We start from the raw sequence: 23,670 nt of genomic DNA on the forward strand, positions 1-23,670 counted from the left end.
GTAGCATTTTAAAAATACAAAAGATCTTTTAAAGGCCTTGGATATTCTAAAATAAGTACCAATACATCTGGAAAGAAAAAAAAAAAAAACACCATAACAAAATTCAGAGCAGTAGCCCAGAAGAATACAGAAAGAAAAAAAAAAAAAACTATTAGAATTAATAAATGAATTAGGCAAAGTTGTAGGGTACAAGATTAACATGCAAAAATCAGGTGTGCTTCTATACACCAACAATGAACAAAAAAGGAAAATTAAAACAATTCTATTTACAAAGTACAGTGATTACAATCCCAAGTTTTGAAGACAGGCTTCTTGAGTTCAAGGCCCAACTGCCACCACTGATTTTTCGATGGCTTTGCTGCCACTCATGGTACCTACACGCTACCACACAAGCCAATGGAGAGTCACCAAATTGTCATATAAAAACTGACAGGATTACATGTAAGAAAGCCCACCCTGGCAGCAGTACCAAAAGTGGAGAGGAAGAGGGCTGGACTGGAATAGGGGAGAGACAATGAAATGTGTCCATACAAGCATTTTCATTCTAGTGAGATGATTTCTTTAAGTGTCATAGGTTTGCATGCAACGTCAAATTTTGTAATATTTTTTAAAAATAAATTCTGTCCTCATTAATTCCTCTCATTGCTAATATATACACTATCCAAAAACTCATCCCATTCCTTCATTTAGCATGGCCAAACTACATGTAGAGATACTAAAAGAATTCACTGAGTAGATACTTATTATTCCAATTAATCATATACATGAAAGAGGTCAGGGACCCTGGGCTAGGCACCTACAACTTTTAAAATTATTTAGAATTTCATGAAAAAAGTAGAATATTACAGAGATGCAAGTAGACATACAAATTAGTAGAACGGAATTGAAGTCCAAAAATAAGCCCAAATACATACAGCATCTCATATCAGTGAAGAAAACATAAAATACGTGATGTGGTGACAATGAATCATGATCTGGAAAAAGATAAAGTTGAATCCAAGAGAATTACAAATTTAAATATAGAAAAATCAAACCATAAAATTACTAAAGCAAACATGGACAAAATGCCTCTGTAACTTTGGACAGAGGAAGGCCTTTCTAACCAGCTATCAAAATTCAAAAGCCATAAGAGATTGACAAATTTATTATATAAAAAATTTAAAAACTTCTACTGAATACTTTCAGTGAAGCCAAAAAATAAGTAACAAACTGGGGGAAGAAATTGTGACTCACATCACAGACAAAAACCTCATAGAAACAGCTACTAGAAATTCAGGGCAAACCGACCCACATCCTGAAACATGTGCAAAGATACTCAACATCACTCAAACTAAATTTAAACCCAAAATTGCACTAATATACCACTTCTTATGTACAAGAGGTCAAAAGACTATCGTTTGATAACATACTTTGTTAGTAAAGCTGAGAAAGAAGAACTTTCTTCTTTGCTGATTGACACGTACAGTGCCCTATGGAAAGCCACTTGGCCATCACTATCAAACCTCAAAGTACGTGATCCCTCCACCTATGCAATCTCAATTCTAGGAACTTATCCTACAGATAAACTTCCCACATGCTGGATGACATACATGTAGGTTGGCGCAAAAGTAATGGCAAAAACTGCAATTACATTTGCACCAACCTAATATGATGCTATTCACTATTTGCAGCAGCAAAAAAATGGAAAATAACTGAAATCTATCCAAGACCGATTATATAAACAATGACATTCACTTATCTCTTATCTCTAGATATGAATAAGGGAAGATGTCTATAACACATTGTTAACAAAAGCAAGTTGTGTAACAAATGGATGAAATATGGATATATATTAATCTTTGCTTTTATTTGTATATTTCTAAGATACATACAAATTTAATATAAGAAGATGGGGCAAGTGTACAAAAATGAACTTTATCAAAAACAAGAGTGAGACTTTTCAATGCTACCTCTTTAATATTTATTTTTAAAAGCCATATGAAAATGTCATCTGTTCAAAAAAGTTTAAATTCTAAAGTGTCAGTGGATAAATAAAATAATTGCCAAATTTTCTTAAAATTAAAATACTTGGCATAAAAATGGAGAACTGAGACCTTAAAAATTAAGCTATAGAAGTGAAAGATCCAGCGATAGATTTTGTGTTTCAAACACATCATTTCTCCCTCTGATGTGACTGTTTTTATGACAGCAGGTTTCTTGCAAAATTGTCCTTCACACCGTTTTGTCTGGCTAGCAAAAGGTGGCTAATAAATTTAGTAATCACTAATTTAGGTAGAGAAGGAGCTTAAAAGCTGATGTAAGCTTGTTTTCACACCTAACAATTCATTTAAAGAAAACTGTAGAGTGTTTTCCTTTTAAAAATTTGTATCATTATTTACATTTCATTATTCTTAGAGCAACAATATGCTTTATGCAAGTAACAAAAAGAACCAAAGGAAATTGGCTTGAATTAAGAGCAGTCAGGAAAATAGAGAGTAGAACTCAACTATTTCAAGAACTGATGCTTACAATCAATTTCAACAATATTAACGTGTCAAAAAGTGGTAACTGAAGCCAGCCTGCCTTCCCCACAAAGGGCTGGAGAGATAGAAATGCTTTCTCCCTTGGGGAAACCTTTCCTTGCCAAACCACCCCAAATGATGGCAACTGATACACCAGATCTGCCAGTAATAAGAAATGAAAGACAAATACAGAAGACATAAGCGATCAAGCATTTGGGAAAAATAAGAAGGAATGAATAAGTTGGTTCTGACCAAATTTAAAATGCTGAAGTAAGTAGACAAACATGGAAATAAAATCATAGAAAACATCACCTACTATGTAGGTTAGATTGAAGACATCTGAATATATAGAATATTTTCTCAAAATTCTTATCCAGATTACAAAGGGACAATATGATACTGTGAAATGTGTGGAACTGTTTCAATAAGAATATAGATCCCCATTTTACAGAAAAAGAGTTGTGGCTTACAGAAGTGACATAGATTGCCTCTCACTGGATAAACCTGTAAATAGTGAAGCCAGGATTTCTGGAGCCTACATTCTTGACCAGTCAACATCAAAAAGTGACAACAGATGATCAATGAGGAAAAGACTATAGACGCATACTCAAAAAAATTAGCAATTTGAGGGCCATTTTTCAGGTGTGCAAATAGTTCTCCACATCACAAACCACTTATAGATTCTCACTCTTTTACATGACAGGGGTAATAAAAAGCAACAACAAAAGTTAATATTTCTTGATGTGCTAAGCTCTTTGCCTACAGTATATCATTTCTTCCTTGCAACACATGGTGATGTTAGTGCCATTATCATCCTCATTTTAAGATAAGAAAATTGGAACTTAGGAAAGTTAAGCAACTTACTCTCTTTCAGCTTCCAAGTAGCAAAGCCAAAATTCAAACTTGACTCTGAACCCGCACTTATCTTAGAAGCTGTAACGCATGAATGCTGAGAAGTTAGGCTCTGGGAATGAACTGCCTGAAAGTGAATTTTGGCACTACACCCTCTTAGCTGGGCCACTTTGGTTATGGAACCTTTCTGTGCCTAGGCCTCAGTTGCATCATCTGTACCGTGAGAATAATACTAGTACTTACTTCACAGTGTTCTTATTAGAATTAAATGAGTTAATACAAGCAAGCCCTTGGAAGGATACCTGTGCACAATATCCTATATAATCACAAATATTCTGATGATTGTTATTGCTATAATATCATTCACAATTTGGGCTATCTTCTAGCACCACAAAATAATAAATGCTCATGAGATTTCCCTGAACCATTAGCAAAAGTTGAATTTATTTGTAATAAGCTTAACAGAAAAGAAAGTTTTCACAATATTTTAGAAAATTTTCTGTGAAAAACATTCATGTGCTTAATGGAGTCTGCCTTAATTATCCCAAAATGTCATGATAAGGAACAATGAAGTTAGATAAATAAGCTACCATTTTTTGTGAGAACATGATTTGACTCACAATAATAAGGGCCATGCACCAACATTTGATTACATTTTTCTGCATACTTTTGATTACCAAAGGGTTGGCAATGAATATTAGTTCTTTTTTAAAAATTACAGCTACCTAATTATAGAATATTCTAATTCTTTTAGAGCTTATATTTGATATTAAAAAAAATTCATCCATGCTAACCTGAAAAGTAAAATACCATAGTAAACTAAGGTTTCATCCCTATTGAATGTAGCTGCCAAAAAAAAAAAAAGTTTTTGTTTCAGTCTGCAAGTATTATTTCCAAAGCACGGTGCACTGCCTTATGTAAATTCCAAACAAAATAATAAATTCTTACCTTGGCAATAATGACAATATTTTTAGAGAAATATCCTATTCCACTTCTACGTAAACATTCAATTAAAAAAAATTCTCTAAATTTAGAGACATGTTAGCAACAAGATTTCACTGAATTCCAAATTGGTCCAATTTCCCAGCTGGACCATTCATTCTTGTTTGCATAGATGGATGTCTTTTAATTAACTGCTTGCCTGACTTCAGATGGCCCTACATCTTCTGCTCATAAAAATAGGTTTTTTTTTTTATTTCCTGTTCAATACGTGTCAGATACACTTGTCTGTTTCACCACACTGGAAAATTAAGTTAGAACACATATATTTTCAAAGACATGTAGGGGTCACAAAGAAATGAGGGAGAAAGGAATCACTCCTATTGTCATTGAATGAGAAAGAAATATGAATTTGCTATTTTCCACAGAAGAAAGAACTAAAAAACCTATTATTTGCTCATTTTTAAACTAAACTTACTGGGTGGGGGATGGGGGAGGAAACATACCACTTGTTTAATTATAAAGAAGGAGAAAGGCAGGGGAAACTATTTGAAGGCCGTATCTTATTAATCCCTGTGACAAGGTCTTCACACTTTATAAGTTAGCAAGTCAAAACATGAGCAAGGTGTGGATAAGCAACGGTCTGCTTTGCTTTTGTCTTGTGTTATATTTTAGGTTTCTCACCACTCTGTCTCTACCAGCACCTTCTTGCAACGAGAAGACAAGTACAGATGGCCACAACAGGACACAGAATGGGTGAGATACCTAAAATGCAGCGCAAGGCAGTACATGCCATTGAAAGGCTTCTCATTCAATTGATAAACTACATCATTTCAAGGAAGAGTGCTGCCATAAGACTGAAAAAATGGAAAAAATGAATGAAATACAAACTGAAAATTTTGCAACCCATTAAAGAACTAAAAGTCTGCATAAAATAATATTAAAAGGGTTTTGTTCCAGGTGATTCAGTAAATATTTTGTCTACTATGTGCCTTGCTCTGTGCTAAATAAGCCAACTAACATCCTTTAGTACATTCACACATACATATAGTCTTCTCCCCAAAGAGATTTTCTGCTGTAAAATTCATATTAGAATTTAATGATCAGAAAAAGAATGGAAGAATCTATTTTAAAACTGAGTGGAAATTGGAAAGGACCTGAAATCATCCCAGACAAGAGGATAGTGCAATAAACCAGAAGATCAGGGAGAACAAAGCTCATTCCAGGAACAATGAGTAGATCAGATCAGGTGGAGCTGATGCTCCAGAGGCAATGTAGAAATTGAAAAGAGTATGAGAGTCTCAGTAAAGCCAGGTTTCAAGTCCCACCTCTAACCCTGGCCGTATAACTCTAATTAAATTGCTTCTTAGTTTCAGGCCTCAGATTTCTCATGCACAAAGGTGGCAATAATATAAATTGTTAGGTTACCTACCTCAAAAGATTTTTGTGAAAGTTAAATTAGGTAATATGTGTAAAAGATTGAAAGCTCTCCCTGGCATGCAGTAGATGCTCAATCAAATATATCATTAAACTGGAGAATAACAGCAGAAAAGGGAGAAGTCTGGAAAAGTAGGATGGTATTAGATAACAACCTAATCTCTCAAGCTAGGAAGAAGAGCTAAGAAAGAAACATGCGGCCGGGCGCGGTGGCTCAAGCCTGTAATCCCAGCACTTTGGGAGGCCGAGACGGGCGGATCACGAGGTCAGGAGATCGAGACCATCCTGGCTAACACGGTGAAACCCCGTCTCTACTAAAAAATACAAAAAAAAATTAGCCGGCGTGGTGGCGGGGCGCCTGTAGTCCCAGCTACTCGGGAGGCTGAGGCAGGAGAATGGCGTGAACCCGGAGGCGGAGCTTGCAGTGAGCTGAGATCCGGCACGCACTCCGCCTGGGCGGCAGAGCCAGACTCCATCTCAAAAAAAAAAAAAAAAAAAAAGAAAGAAACATGCGAAGATGCTCAATATCACTAGGAATCGTGGAAATGCATGTAGTAACAGTGAGATTATATTTTTGCCCCTAAGATTAGGAAAAAATGAAAAATACATAAGAAAACAGGCATTTTCTTGCACAATCGATAGTTGTGTAGATTGAGGATAATTTTTAGAAAAAACTGACAGTATGCACATGTTGTTTGAACCAGCAATCAAACCCAAATACTTTATATGTACAAAAGTATTGCTACTACCCTAGTCCAAACCACAATCATCTACCTTACTGCAATAGATCTCTTTATTAGTCAACTTTGCTGCAATAATAAACCCTAATATCCTAATGGCTTACAATAACAAACATTTATTTCTCATTATACTATGCATAAGCTGAAGATTTGCTACAGGCTGTGCTCTTGTTCATATGTCTTCTCATTCTAAGATGCAGCATGAAAGAGAATCTCCTGTCTGTTATTCTCATGGCAACAAACAGAGCCAAGGGGTGGAGCTGAACCATGTAATCTAATATAAGGCTTTTCATAGGTCATGTCTCCACACATTCTATTAAACAAAACATACTATAAACATTCTATTAAATAAGTATTACATGGTCTAAGCTTGACAATTTGATGGGTGGGTGGGTGGCATAGTGGGGGTAATCCTCCAACAGGGTGTCTCTGCATATCACACAGCAACAAATCAGGACACATAATCCTCTTTTAGGATAGGAATAACTGGGAACAATCCATACCCTCACATCCCATCTGGTTTGCCTGCTTCTACACAGCAGCCAGAGCAAGTCAATAAAAACAAGTCTGACTCTGTCCTTCTCAAAACCTTCCAATAGCTCTCCATTTCACTCAGTAAAAACCAGACTTCCCTATGGTTTAAAAGGCCCTACATGGCTGGACTTTCCTCCCTATCCCACTACCTCTCTGATCACTCTTCACTCCAGAGTTCCTCTTCAGCCTCTCTAGCTTCCCACCTGCCTCAGGGCCTTTGCACTGATGATATATTTACTTCATTCCTGTTTCTACTGGGCTCTCTGCCTGAAGTCCTCTGCATCCAGATATGCCCTGGCTCAGATCCTTATTTCTTTAGGTTTCATCCAAATGGCAACTTAAGAGTAGATAATTTGTGGTTATATCAATCTACACGCGATAATGTGATAAAACTACATAGAACCACACATACACATACCCATCACACACACACAAATGTGCTTGTCAAAGCACACACACAAATGTGCTCGTCAAACCTGGTGAAATTTCAATAAGGTCTGTAGACAGTATTGTCCAGTTTGTTTGGATATTTGTATTAGTCCATTCTCACACTGCTATGAAGAAATACCCAAGACTGAGTAATTTATGGAGAAAAGAGGTTTCATCGACTCACAGTTCTGCATGGCTGGGAAGACCTCAGAAAATTTACAATTATGGTGGAAAGGGAATCAAACACATCCTTCTTCACATAGTGGCAGGAGAGAGAAGAATGAGACCTGAGCGAAGCGGGGAGCCCTTTATAAAACCATCATATCTCATGAGAACTTACTCACTATCACAAGAATAGCATGGGAGAAATCGCCCCATGATTCAATTACCTCCCACTGCATCCCTTCCATCACACATGGGGATTATAGGAACTACAATTCAAGATGAGATTTGGGTGAGGAAACAGCCAAACTATATCAATATTGTACTACAGTTATGTAACATGTGACCACTGGGGAAGCTGGACAAAGTGCACATGGGACCTCTTATTATTTTTGCAACTTCGAGTCTATCATTCCCAAAAAAAGACATTGTTTTAAATAACGAAAATACCTATGATCAATCACCTAGTTATACCATATACAATGGCACCCCCATAGCATCTATTCCTTTACTCTATTACTCTTCATTGCCCCATAGATTTACTTGTTTTGCTGTAAATAACACAGTTACTTCATTACTACGTCTACAACTGGAAAATACATCCTATGACATTACAGGCTTTGTCTGTTTTGTTCACTGTTCATTCCTTAACACCTACAAGAAGTCCTAGCACGTTGTAGGTACTCCATAAACCCATCTGTTGAAGGAAATGAATGTGCCCAGCAGTCGGAATTAGAAACTACCTAAATGCTCATATATAGGCACATAATAAAATAACTTTTGATATATAGTAGAATATAGTAACTTAAAGAATAAAGTCGATCTATACGTAGTCACATAGAAAGATCTCCATGATAGGTCACTAAATAGGTCACTAAGAGTGAAAATAAGTTGTAAAAGGTTAGTATAGCATTATCCCAATTAGTGAAGCAGAAAATCATCATAATGCTTAAGAGTGGGGACTCTAAGTGCACATCCTGGTTCCATTTCCTACTTGCAGGGTGGCCTGAGACAAGTTATGAAATCTCGTTTGCCTCAATTTCTTCATCTTTAAAGTCGAAATAAAAATACTACAGGAATTAAATGAGTTAACACATGTAAAGTCCATGACACAGATTAATATATTTCATCTACAGTACTTAGCATATTGTAAACATTTATGTTAGCTAAAACAATTTATGTGTAAAATTCTACAAGTATATATTTACAAATGTTTTAAATTCATAGAAAAGGGTCAAGAATTACATACAGGAAAGTAAGTGCTAACAGCAGTGACCTCTGGGGAGAGATTAAGGGAGGGATGTGGAATAATTTTTTTTTAATTAAAAAAAAATCACACACCCGAGAGCCAAATACAAATTATTTTAATTACACAAACTAATCCTTTCTTCCATGACTATGGATAATCAAAGATTAAGTACATCTGCACCACCTAAATTTAGAGTGGAGTTTACAGGGCCCAGGACCCACACACACAGCTGAGGCAGTCTGCCCCAGGGCCCTGACCTTATGCTTCTAATTGCTGAGAAATCCTGATGTGGGCTCTGGTGCCCAAGGTGTGCTGACGGGCAAGAGTCTATGAGCACACACTTCTCTTTCTCTCTCTGATCTCTGCCTATTAGGGACTCTATTAAATTGACCCTCACGCTACAAAATATTGTTTCCAACTCATAGAATTTTGCTAAGGATTTCTGTCACTGGCTGGCTTCCAGCAGATTGGTCAATTGATTCCTATTTTACTCAGATTACACTTTGTCTTTTGAAAAATATCTCTACATCTCAGCATTATTTTAGATTATTGCCCTACTATGCTACTAAATTTTGTGTGTGTGTTTACCTTCCATCTCATCTTTAAGATTTTTGCTTTTACTTTTTTCTCTTAAATCACACAATTCTGCTTAATCACTTTTGTTTCTTATCAGTCTTTTTCTCATCATTTTTTCCTATTAATTTTACCTGCCATTTTTTTTTAAAAAAATGATCTGGTCATTCTAATTTTTATCTTATTTTTAAGTCTTTTGTCCATTTATTTTTAAATTCAACAAATTCTACAAAAACTTTCATCTTTATTTGAGCTTTTTCTTTGGGTTGTTAAAATACTTTACCTCATTTTTTAATATAATTATGTGTTTTGTATTTTGTGAAGGATTTAATCTTTTTTTCTTGTCCCTCTTAAATGTTAATTAGTTGGTATGTCACGATCTGTCTTGATGATGGCCAGCAGGAGGCATGGGCACACTGGTGCTTATAGGAGACGTACATACCACACCAACAGGAGAATGTGGAGACCTTTTGTCTTTCAGCTGTCCCTGGAGTCTCCTCCACTCCTATGCTCTCTCAACCTTTACTTAGAAAAAGGCTTCCTTTTATAATATTTGTTTGTTTTCCAAATATCTTACTCCAGAGTAGTCATAAGAGGATATGTACTGTCCCATCTCCTTGTGAGGTGATCCTTCTTCTAAAATTTAGAGCTCAAACCTAAGGAGTTCAAGTTGGGCAAGAAATTATGGGAAGAGAAGGTTGCTTCATTAACATGGTCAGCCTGACTTTGCTGAAACCACCTATAGCTTTCCATCAAAAGAAGCAAAGTGTCCATAATCAGATTTCCAGTATCACTTCTACATCAGCCTGATTCTGATATACGTATTCGAGTTTAGTCTTCTCTCAACCAAGCTATAGAAGGATCTTCCAATGTATCAGTCTCCTCAGCTACCTTTCCTCATTAGAAGAGACAAGGAGAAATTCCAGAGAATTAAGCTGATCCTCAATGCAATAGGGGAAGTTCATTTTGTTTCATCTTGTGTCAGCTCTGCTTTAACTGAATGACATATAAATGTATGCTATTATTTTTAAGTCTTTAACTCATTAAGTAGGGTGGTTTATTTAGCCTATCAAAATCAAATGAAAAGATAATGCTCCTTAAACTGAAGAGACTTATAAGATCCACAGAAGGTCTCAAGATATAGGAAAAAGCTGAGTTTGGGTTTCTCCTTCCCAATGTCACTTCCCCAAGAGAAACATAAAGTTATCCTGAGAAAACAACCTGGTTAGTTCTCTTGGCTTGAGCCAAATCTTGACCATTCTAATTTCCTGCAGTTTTCTTCCATTATGCCTCCTGTTTATTCTTTTTGGATTCTCTCCTCTCTGTAGACCCAGCCTGCTGTTGTGCAATCTCTACTGTTTTATTCCCCCATCAGTCTTAGGAAATGACATTAGTCAACTATCCCGATTTAAGGTCCAAATCATCAAGCCGGTTTTTTGTTTGTTTGTTTGTTTGAACAAAGTTTATTAGAGCAAGACAAAGATTTTTATACTAGGCAGCATTCCAGACCGAAGATGGTTCAGAATTCCCCAACCTCCAACTCTGGTGAGCTATTTATTTATTTTCATTTTTAAGCACATATATTTATAAAGCACTTCCAATAAATAACTTCTTGCACTTCACACATTAATTAGGAGCTAGTAAACACCACTTTATTAATATGTTTTCATACTGCTACAAAGAACTGCCCAAGACTGGGTCGTTTATAAAGGAAAGAGGTTTAATTGATGCACAGTTCAGCACGGCTGGGGAGGCCTCAGGAAACTTACAATCATGGTAGAAGGCGAAGGGGAAGCAAGGCAACTTCTTCACAAGGCGCAGGAAGGAGAAGGGCCAAGCGAACGGGACAAGCCCCTTATAAAACCATCAGATCTCATGAGAACTTACTCAGTATCATGAGAAAAGCATGGAGGAAACCATCCCAGGATTCAATTACCTCCACCTGGTCTTTCCCTTCACACATGGAGATTATGGGGATTACAATTCAAGATGAGATTTGGGTGGGGACACAAAGTCTAACCAATCAACCTCTTTTTATAAGAGTTGAGTAGATTTCTTTTTTCATTTGTTTGCTTCTATAATACTTATGTAATTTTTTAAAATAATTTCAACTTGAATTTTAGATTCAGGGGGTACATGTGTAGATTTGTTACATCGGTATATTGGGTGACGTTGAGGTTTGGGGTATAAATGATCCCATCACCCAGGTAGTGAGCATAGTACCCAACAGTTAGTTTCTCAGCCCTTGCCCCTGACCCCTCTCCTCCCTCTAGTAGTCCCCAGTATCTATTATTCCCATCGTTATATCCATATGTACCCAATGTTTTGCTCCCACTTATACATGAGAAGATACAGCATTTATTTAGTTTCCTGTTCCTGCGTTAATTTGCTTAGGATGGTGGCTTCCAGCTGCATCTGTGTTGCTGCAAAGGACATGATTTTGATTTTTTAGGACTGCATAATATTTCATAATAGTGTATATGGAATATTAGTGTATATGTGTACATATACACTATGTGTATATGGAATAATAGTGTATATGTGTATATGTATACACATAATATACATAATAGTGTATATGTATCACATTAATCTACCATTGATAGGCACCTAGGACCTAGGTTGATTCCATGTCTTTGCTATTGTGAATAGTGCTGCAATGAACAGATGAGTCTTTTTGGTATAATGACTTGTTTATTTTTGGATTATACCCAGTAATGGGATTGCTGAGTCAAATGGTGATTCTGTTTTAAGTTTTTTGGAAAATCTCCAAACTGCTTTCCACAGTGGCTGAACTAATTTCTATTCCCACCAACAGTGCATAAGTGTTCTCTTTTCTCCATAGCCTCGCCAGCATCTGCTGTTTTTTTGACTTTTTAGTAATAGCCATTCTGACTAATGTAAGGTGATATCTCATTGTGGCTTTCATTTGCATTTCTCTGACAATTAGTGATGTGGAACATTTTTCACATGTTTATTGGCTGCTTGTATATCTTCCCTTGCAAAGTGTCTGTTCATGCCCTTTGCCTACTTTTTAAAGGGGTTGTTTTTTGCTTCTTGAATTGTATAAGTTTCTTGTGGATTCTGAATATTAGATCTTTATCAGATGTATAGTTTGCAAATATGTTATTGCATTCTGTGGCTTGTCAGGCAATTCTTATCTACCTCCCACACTATTTCATGATGACCCCATTCATTCAGCTTACTAACAAAGGTCCCTAAGACCAAGTATCTTTTAAGATCTGTCCATTTGTGCTATAACCCAATCCATCTGAGCCAGTCTACTAAACCAGCAACTGCAATTCCAGTTGATGCTAAGCCACATAATGATATTGGTGTTTACATTTCATTATCATCAGGAATGCACTACCTTGTGAATGTGAATCCCCAGGAAGTGGTTGCAAAGGAATTTAACAGTAAGGATCCTTGTGGGTTAATCTATATTAATAGTAGATGTCTGCTGCAAGAAGTCTGTATTTTAGAAATTCATTTGCTCCTACTCAGTGCTTAGGGTCCTCCCTTTTCTTCCCTCCAACTAACAGGGAGAGAGATTGGCAGTAAAGTATCTACCTCTGCTAGCTACTCACTTCAGAGATCAACTGCTGTGCAGTTCATGCCCTAAAAATATGTTCATTTTGCTCATTCTTTCAGTTCCCTGATAAGTTGTACACACCTGGCCCACCTGTGCCATCACAAAAAACAAAGACCTTTGCCATTATCTTTTCCAATTTTTTGTTTCATTTCAGACTCTGACAAGAAGGCATTTATTAAATAAAAGTTCTGTCTATATTCCAAAAAAAGTATAAGTGTTTAGGTTTACGCTGCTAGGTGAACAAATTAAAGAAGCCTAATCAGGGACCTCCACCATGGTTTCCACAAAAGACATTCACAAAGCTCTCCAAAATTTACCAATTTTGTTGTTCCAAGTTGTTGGAATTCAGGGAAGTAACCTTGGTCTTGGATCACAGAAAGTGTAAATTGGTTGACATAATTCTGAGATTTTCAGAAAGCTTTTGCCAAAATCCCAGCACCAAAATAAATATATCACTCGCTGCCAAACCATGAAAATAAAATATTAAATCATAAAAATATTCCACTCAAAATTAGCTTAGAGACAAAGCCTAGCTAAAACCAAAAGGAAGAATTTAACATCTCTCCCAGGGTCAGAGTTGATAACCATCTAGAAAAGATAACCAACACAAAATTACAGCTGTATTTAATACAAAATGTTGTCCAAGGTTCTGAGAAACTAAGCTCAGTAACTCCAGCCATCATTCAGAAAGTAGTTATTGCTCATACAAATGGAATAATACAAGATAGAGGGGGGATAATGTATGTCCAATGGTATTCTTCTCAGCATTATTTACAATATTTTTTATCTGAAACCATCTACATGATCCAAAATTATGAAATGATTAAGTAATGATTAATTGTCAAGTGAAATGATCAATATCAAATACACAATGGAATAATTTTCTGCACTGGAAACTATTTTTATAAGCCATTCACAATAGCATGAGGAAATGATTTTACTAACACTTCTAATCTTAAAAACCATGAGAGAAAATTGAATAAGCTGTGTATATAAAATGATAATGACTTTAAAAAGAAATTGTTTAGTTTTTTTAATTTTTTTGCCATTCTTATATTGCTATATAAAAAAAGAATTTTAAATGACAAAATACCCACAACCAGGTATGGAAGCAGGTGACATTTAATTTTTTCTCTGTTAAACATGATGTTGAGTGATATTTTTTCCATTGTCCTAGAATTAACAACGAGAACCCCAAATTGAGGACAAATGTACTAAGTGATTCAGTACAGTGTCCTAAAGGAGCCAAAAAATGGGGACAAACACCATCTTGGGGTTGATTAAAGAGCAGCGAAGCTGGTTCTGCCACCAGATCCGAAACCCAACACAACTCTAATTCAAATAAGCAGACAACAAACAGAAAGAGAAATGAATGGAAGAGATGACCCAGGTGATAAAGAATAAAGGTAAATGTCCTATGTAACATACACACCCTGTACATGTACCCTAGAACTGAAAGATTAGAATTAAAAACAAACAAAAAAAAAGATAAATGGGGTTTTCTGCATCCTGAAGCCAAGTGAGGCAGACCCCGCCAGGGAATCACTCACCTGTAGGAAAGGAGGTCACTCCCTCACTCCCTGGCAGGGTGCTAATGGGGCTAGAGCACCCAAGCAGGTGCTCCTACCATTAGAATAAACTGATGGTCTTCATGAGGGAGCATGATATGCGTTTGGGACGTATATGAACTTAGACACTTTGGCCTGCTTCTGGACTACATATTTCCAAAGAAAGGAGGCATGCTAGAGGAGCTGTTCCTACAAGGCAAAAAGGGACATGTCATAGTGTGTCTTAGATGACGATGGGCAACAACGCCACACACAGTCCTCTTGCACTCTCTAGGGGCACAAAGAACATCAGAGAGGGTCCCAGGAGCCCATGTGAAAAAGCACAGAGGTGAAGACATGAGCTGTGGAGCGGCCAGTCCCTCCACTAGGAAAGAAGGATGGCACCACAGCCCCCATGAAGCCCAAAGATGCCCTACTCCTTTGAAGCCACACACTCCCCCAAGAAAACAATATTCACTATCACCACAGAAAACAGCACATGAATGGAAGCCACCAACAATGGACAGACCAATCTCAGCCCATGCAAGACCAGGCAGCCTTCCCAGAACCAAAGGCAGCGCGTTATGTAATTCAAGAATGCAATTGTCCTGTGCTTCCTCCAGCTCACTCAATACACCTTAGGGACCCATCAAAGACCCCCTCCCCCGCCCAAAAAAAAAGAAGGGGAGGAGGTGACCCAGTGGCAAACTCTGTCCCTCCCAATCCTGCCATCTCTCCTCCCAACTGAGAAAAGGATAAAAGGAATCTTTGAGGCCGAAGCCTGGCTAGTGCTGGGGAAAGGGAAAGAGACATCCATGGAATTGGATATGAGATCAATCACACTGGGCCAGACAGAGTGTTTAATAACTGAAAGTGCCTGGAAAATGGGATAAATACAAGGTATTATCAAGCAATGTGAGGAAGAGACTCACTGTAACACAGCAGAAGTGACTGGAGTTCACAATGTTCAATAAACTAGTTATACATTTTTAAATGTGTTTTCTGCCACAGGCACATAGGGGATTTGTATCTGTTTCTTTTTTGTTGGGTTTCAAACTCTATGACTAATCACTTTTAATTTGGTCATGTCAAATATTTTTGAGGATTCAGCATATAAATGATAAATTCTTAAGTCCCAGGCAAGGCCCTTTATCTGCTCCTCTGTTAGGGCCTTATGTATTTTGTGAACATGTCTAATTTTCCCCCTTAAACTGTAAGCTCTTTGAGTGCAAAGTTTGATGCACATTTTTATCCCTAAAGGACCAATGTTGTGCTTTGCACATAGAGGGTTATCAGTAAATATTAATAGAACAAATTATTTGTTCATGTATTTGACTGCTATTTCAAAGTAAATATGAGAAAAACTTGCTTACATTTTTGTTAAAGAGGGATCTGAGTGATGGGTCACTTAGTCCCAGAATTGTAATTTGGAGACCTATAGAAAGTCTTGCACCCTGGTAGACCACTGGTTGACTGAAATTGTTGTGTTAAATATTTACAATCCAATCCAACACATAAGGCTTCCAACTTACTCTAAATTTAGAAAAATGCCTCCAAATTAGTTTTGATTGGGAAAACCTTGGAGTTTAAGGCAATTGTCTCTATTATCAACTTCTCAAAATTCTAATTCATCTAATGCCAAAACATGAAAATGTTACTCATCCTTAGTTACCCTAATGACTAATGATTAATATGAGAAAGTTCTTTCTTATAAATTATCATTCTTTTTGCATGTATCAAAGTTAAATCTAAAACTTGAGAAAATTAAGGTCAGTGTCCTCATTTCTTAGGAGGGAGGTAAATTATATTTACTCAAGTTGAGCAAGAACAGTTGGCCAAATAAGTTGTATGCACATAACAGCCTGAAAGTCATCTGAACATCATGTTATGAAGCTTACATTCAAATTGCTGAATGGAAATTCTACAGGATGTAAGAATTAAGGTCAAATGTTATTTTAGATACATAGTTAAGAACTGTTTCATAATTCCATGTTTTAACAACAAAGGAAATTATTCAGTCTGGATTTTTAAAAACCAGTCTAGATTTTTCCCAAACCAAAAATCTACCAGGAAAAGTAATATATGCAGCATTAATTTTTTTCCTCAAAATTATGTTTACTCCAAATTGCAATTTAAACATCAAATTTTGGGCCAAGTATGATGGCTCATGCCTGTAATCCCAGCACTTTGAGAGGCCAAAGCAGGAGGATCACTTGAGGCCAGGATTTCAAGACCAGCCTGGGCAACATAGTGAGACCTTATGTCTACAAAAAATTTGCTAGGAGTGGTGGTGCATGCCTATAGTCTCAGCTACTCAGGAGGCTAAGGCAGGAGGATCGCTTGAGCCCAGAGATTTGAGCCTTCAGTAAGCTCTGATTGTGCTACTGCACTCCCACCTGGGTGACTGAGCAAGACCCCATCTCAAAAAACAAACAAACAAAAATCAATTTTTTAATTATGTAAATATCTTATGTGGTTCCTTCCCAGAAACATGTATGTAAAACATGTTGTATGGTTGCAAATGTTATTATATGTATAAACAGACTTGATCTAAAGGAGCATAAGTGATAGTAGATATTTGTGTCATCATATATTTAGTGAATATGTCAAAAGTCTAGGATTTAAATTAGGAACTCAACTCATAACTGTAATAGAATGGCACTAAACAAATGGGATTAAATGTAAAATTCAATTTTTGTACCATATTTCTTTTTAAAAATCACTAAATATTCAAAAAAATCACTTAAGAAAGGATGAATGCAACTATTTTTTAAGGGTGAAAAAAGTTGAAAGGAGAAAATAACGTGAAAAATAAGTCAGCCGATATATAACAGTGGCCTAAACTAAAATCGAGTCATTCTCATTGAGTGTTTCGGAGTTCTAAGCAAGGCAAAATACATGTCTTTTCCACTGTTGTTTGATGTTGTTTTATTTTGTTTACAAAAGGAGAGGTCAGTCAGTCGCTGTGATTGAGCTTAAAATTTTGCTCTAAGCTTTCTGGCACTAAGAAGGAGTGGAAAATTTAAGAGACTGTTACTTAACCTCACAGGTGGAATGATGACCGTACTTTCTTCAAAGAGACATTGTAAGAACACCCTGAGAAAATGTAGGCGAAGCGCTGGGCATAGTGCCCGGCACATGGGAGATGTCTGAGGATGTTATCTAGCATTACTCCATAAATGGAGAAACAGGTGATGTTTCTCAAAGAAGACACAGTGAATGCTAGTACCAAATCCTAAGAGACATTTCCTACATGGATCATGTAATAGGGACTTAAATAAGAGTCATATCGTTAAACTTGACTGCAGTAGAGTTTGAATTACAAAGATGGCTTCTTCCTTCAGAGAATGCTCATTGCATTAGGGCATGCAGTGCCTTGCACATAATAAATAGTCATGTTTCACTGATCTTTTTACAAAGTAATTCTCTTCAATAAATATTCCTGGGTATCAAAGCTTTCTCTTATTCCTCCAGTCCGTTCTCAGTCTATAAATGTCCAATGAGTTATGGCCAGTTCTTTCCTCCTTAACTCTTCCAAAAGGGGGAAAAAAAATCCTAAATTCCTAGTCTCTGCCACCAACCATAAATAGAGCACATCAAGTGATCTAAAGCTAAGAAAGGGAACAGAGTAAATACAGACGACATCATCCGTATTGTCTTACAAGCTGAAATCCTATCTTCTCTAATAAAAAAAGAGAGAGAATTTGAGTGAATCTCAACTTTCTGATTTTCCCCTTATCTCTCATTATCTTTATAATCAGGTTCAAACTTGCTACCCTGTTTCCTCGTTACGCCCTTGCACCCACCACAGTCGGCGTTTGTGCCCACCAACTCTCCACTGAAATGGTTCCTGCTTTGCAAGGTCTCACACGACTTCTATCTACCAAACCCTATAGATACTTCAATTTCTATATTTTTGACAAACCTGAATATATATACTTTGGACTACATTCTCTTTCTTGAAATTTTCTTTTTTTGTGATTTATAGGACATCACAATTCATGGTTCTCTTCTTCCTGACAATTTTCTGTCTCTCTTCCTTGTCAGGTCCATATTCTCCATCTAACTCTTAAATGCTGATGTTCTCAGGCGTAGCATCATTGGCTGCTTCTCTCACTTTTACATTTTTTTTTCTAGGGAAATTCACCCTAGGATTAGGTTTAGGTTTTACCGTATACAAAGTTCCAGTTAATAGTAATTAAAATGTTACTATGCATTCTTCAACTACTCCCCTCTGCCCAAAAAACAATCCCTGGGCCACCTAGTCTATACCAGTAGGACATGGACTATCCTCTGGGGGGGGGGTGTGTACTTTGATACAGCTGTGGAGGAGAGGACAGTAAAAATGACTAAATCCCAAAGGATATAGTCAGGCATCACAGAGAACATGGGACTAGGGAATTATCAGAAAGCAAAGCCAGCAGCTACCAGATAAACTAAATCCAGGACCTTTTCTAATGCCAGAGAAGAAGTCCATAATTTTCATAATTCCTATCCTGCAGGTTTTGATAATTGCTATGGATAGTGACTCCTATGCATTTCTTGTTTCCCAGAAGTTATTCTACTCCTCCTGTACCATTATATTTTTAGCACTTATGGGGCAGATAGAACATCTTTTAGTTTGTAGGTCACTAAACCACAAAATGCTACATCTGGCCCTGATGGAGAGCAACTGGCATACACAAAGGTCAAGGACTTTGAGTAGATGAGTAATTTTATGGTATTTGATGGCTGCTTTCTTTATGGAGGGGCTAATGTTGTTTTTGTAAGAACAGAAATGAGTAGTGTGTTCATGGAAATTTGGGAATGCACAACTTATACTGCAATATCCATTCTCCCCTTTTTCAACGGTGATCCAGCCTCCAATTTGGGGCACATGGCTTCCCAGAATGGAAACTACAGCTCCCACTTTCCCTTTGCAGCTAGATATAGCCATGTGGCTAAATGCAGGTCAATTGGATGGTAAGCAGAAATGTTGATGCAGCAGCTTCTTGAAATCTTTTTGATGAGATAGAGATACATGCTCTTTGCTCTTCTTTCTCTCTTCCTTTAACCTGCTGCCTGGAACTTGGATGCCACCATCCATAAAAGGCAGTAAGATAGATAGATAGATAGATAGATAGATAGATAGATAGATAGATAGATACATAGATACATAGATACATACATACATACATACATACATAAATAATTAATTAAAAAGTCCATGTAATAGGGCACCATACAGTTGTCAAGTGCCAATCCAGATTTTCACGCACAGCTAAAGTAAATTTCTATCTCATTTTAGTTACTATTAACTGGAACTTTCTATACGCTAAAACCTAGTCCTAATTGACACAGGTACATGAAATCAAGACAGTTTCCTGCTTGAACAACTAACCAGAAGAATGATGGTACCACTCACTGAGACAGGAAAGGGCAAGTTTGAGTGGAAGACTCAATTTTGTACATGTTGAGTATGGGGTGTCCATGAAAATCCAAGGCACTGCAAGGTCTAAAGTTGTATATATAATCTAGCAGTCCGCAGAAATGTATCAGAAGAGGAGTTTAGGCAAGAACAAAAAAATCTGAGAATCCATAACACGTAAATGGTATATAAAATCTCAAGAATGAATAATTTTATCCAAGGAACCTACAGAGCAGATGGGCATCCATAATATGAACTGAAAACATTATTTCAAGCCTGCACATCTCTGTCATTTCTCATACTCTGGCTTTCATTCTCTTGTTGAGTCAGTATATGCAGTATTTGAACTGAGCTAATCTATCAGATCTGACCCTGCCTCTCAGGAATAACCAGTGGAAAACACTGCTCTAATTAAGTCGGTGGAAAGTTCGTAGACTTGTCCAAATCTTATTCATACCATTTATAGTCTAAGAAACAGAACTAGAATACCTAGGGTAAAATAGGCTTTTCTGAAAAACTCTCATCATTCAATCATAACTAAAAAAAAAAAAAAAAATCATGAAATGTCTGGATAGAGAGGGCCCTCAGATCCTTCTAAACCAACACACCACCAAAAATGTTACCACTACATAAGGATTACATATCATAAATATAACTTATTTAATAAGAATCCTAAATGAATACATATAAGAGCTATTCCTACAACATTGAAAGAATTTTAAAAAAAACTGTTTCAGGAAATAATTTAGTAAATGCAAAAGTGTTATTTCAAGTACTTCTCATGTAGTCTCAAGATAAATCTTTTCCATCTCTGATATTTATAAAAACAAACTCACAGGTGATATTCTGACACCAGCAAAGAGGTTTAGTTTAAATATTAAGAACTGCCTTTGACTGCAAGGTCATTCAAACATTGCTAAAGTTTACTAAAGGAGTTTATGGAATCTCCCTCAGAGATTTTTAAGAATCAGTTAGACATTCATTTGTAGGAATTAGTTTAAGATAACTTGAATGTACGCCTTTGGCAGCAAAGAGTTGAACCACAAGATTGTTGGTCTATGGCACTATTTCCTGGCAGGAAATTGAAGGTGGGAAAAGAAAATAACAGTGAGTTTGAAGTTTAGGGTTTTATTATTTAAATCATTTCCTCATATTTAATGAGCTGCAAATTTCACCATTTATGGCATTTAAATATATTCAAGACCCTGGGATATTTTTCATGCCCTTGCCAAATGGGATTTACTTAATTTCTGACTAATTTATACTGAGGATTGATCTGAAGCAAGCATAATATCTTGGTTCTGGCTCCAACTTTATAAGTTCCAGTCAAGAAAGAGAACCACAAGAATGAGCCACCGCAGTGAACTGACCTCTATTGTTAGAGGACATCTTGGCTGGCCCGGACACTCTTTGATACTTGAAACTAGTATTTGAAGTCATACAGAGGAGCCACCTCTGTGGTTTGGAAGCAGTTAAATTTCCAGTGGAAAAAATCTATGCAGTCAACTTTTGATGAGTGGATTAATGAGGTGGAGAAAGGTAATGACTAATCCCAAATCACAGATAAATCAAAACTGCAATTAAGCATGGTTAACCCACACCCAAGTCATCACCTTAGTACTCTAACAATGAAAGAATATATACAAAACATTAAGGGGAAACTGACTCAAAGACTCAAAATGCAACCTTGGAAGTTAAGGCTATCAAGTGTAAAGTTTACAGGAGAGTGCAGGACTATGGTCTACATCCTTGTTTTTTATCTGAAGAAGAAATAGAATACAGAATTCTCTACTAAGGGGTGCAGGGGGAAAAGTCACTTTAAATCTCCAACAATATTGTGATTTAGAAACAAATTATTTGTTGAGCAAACTATGAAATGACTGAAAAAAACACCGCTATGGATGACTGCTACGTATGACACCATTTTAAGATTCATAAAGTACCTGGTAAGTGAAATATTTATCTCAGCATTCCCCTTCTAAAAACAGGGGACTACTTCCACTCAGTAACTCTAGCCCAAGACCACAGCAAGTAAAAATGAACAATGCTCCTTTGAGCAAGGATGACGAGGCTGTTGCCACAGACATTTATAACCAATGATTAAAATATACAGGCATTGTGGCCAAAGTATCATGGTCCTCAAAGCTTTCCATCTAGAAAATCAGCAAACAAATGTAACGTTCATAAGTGGAAAGAGACTAACACTAGATGGGCTTTTTTTTTTTTTTTTTTTTTTTTTTGAGACAGAGCTTCACTCTTGTTGCCAAGGTTGGAGTGCAGTGGCACAATCTCGGCTCACTGCAGCCTCCGCCCTCCAGATTCAAGCTATTCCTCTGCCTCAGCCTCCCGAGTAGCTGGGATTACAGGCATCTGCCACTGGCTAATTTTTATATTTTTAATAGAAACGGGGTTTCACCATGTTGGCCAGGCTGGTCTCAAACTCCTGACCTTGTGATCCCCCCTCCTCAGCCTCCAAAATGCTGGTATTAGAGGTGTGAGCCACCGCACCTGGCCTAGACAGTTTTTTTTTATAAAGAAGGAATATGAGGAATGAGTGCATGGGGCTGGCTTATCTTAGACACAGCAAGCAGTGGGAGATAAATTGGGGTCCACATGTAAAAGCCTGTGATCAAGTCTCCAGATCTTCCATTTCCTGTGTGTGTACCTCTGAGCAAGTCTTTTATTCTCCCTAAGGCTCAGTCTTCTCATTAAAAAGGAGAAAGAGAAGAAATCACCATGCTCCACTGCTATCTCATAATTAGTAGGTAGAAAGAGACTAACACCAGACGCTCTTCTTTTATAAAGAAGGGGATTCTTTTTTTTTTTTTTTTTTTTTTTTGAGACAAAGTCTCGCTCTGTCGCCCAGGCTGGAGTGCAGTGGTGTGATCTCGGCTCACTGCAAGCTCTGCCTCCCAGGTTCATGCCATTCTCCTGTCTCAGCCTCCCGAGTAGCTGGGACTACAGGTGCTTACCATGCTCGGCTAATTTTTTGTATTTTTTTTAGTAGAGATGGGGTTTCAACATGTTGGCCTGGATGGCCCCGATCTCCTGACCTCGTGATCCGCCTGTCTCGGCCTCCCAAAGTGCTGGGATTATAGGCATGAGCCACAGCACCTGACCAAGAAGGGGATTCTTAACGGACTGTTGTAAGGGTAAAAAAAAATCAATTACATGAAAGTTCTTTGCAAAGTACAGAATTATATAGAAAACCAGAAATGACCATGTTTATTATTTGATTATTGTTACTTGAGTAATTATCAATTTGATGTCCCCTTAAGTACCACCTAGCTCTCTCCCAAAATTCACATGGAAGTTGGAATAATAAAACACTTTGTAATGCAGAATGAAGACAATACCTAAGACAAAGGGAGCTACATACAGATGGTCCTGACTACTGATAATTGGACTGTAAGTGGGTTTATCAGGCATAATCCCATTGTAAGTCAAGGAGCATTCGTATCCACAATCCATAGCTCACATATATACAGTGTGTGCCAAGTACCAGGCCCAGCACATAGAACACTGTTTATTATATGTACATTATCACATACTTAATCTATAATTAGCCTGACAAACTGTATGAAAATATGAAGTATTTTTATAAAAACTAGATGCGTAGTGATTATATCAAATAATTTGTGTAACAATTGCCTAAAATTTTTTTTTTTTTTTTTGGGGACTGAGTCTCACTCTGTTTCCCAGGCTGGA

The sequence above is a fragment of the Trachypithecus francoisi genome, unplaced genomic scaffold, assembly GCF_009764315.1.
Source record: "Trachypithecus francoisi isolate TF-2019V2 unplaced genomic scaffold, Tfra_2.0 Lachesis_group11, whole genome shotgun sequence".
Taxonomy (NCBI): domain Eukaryota; kingdom Metazoa; phylum Chordata; class Mammalia; order Primates; family Cercopithecidae; genus Trachypithecus; species Trachypithecus francoisi.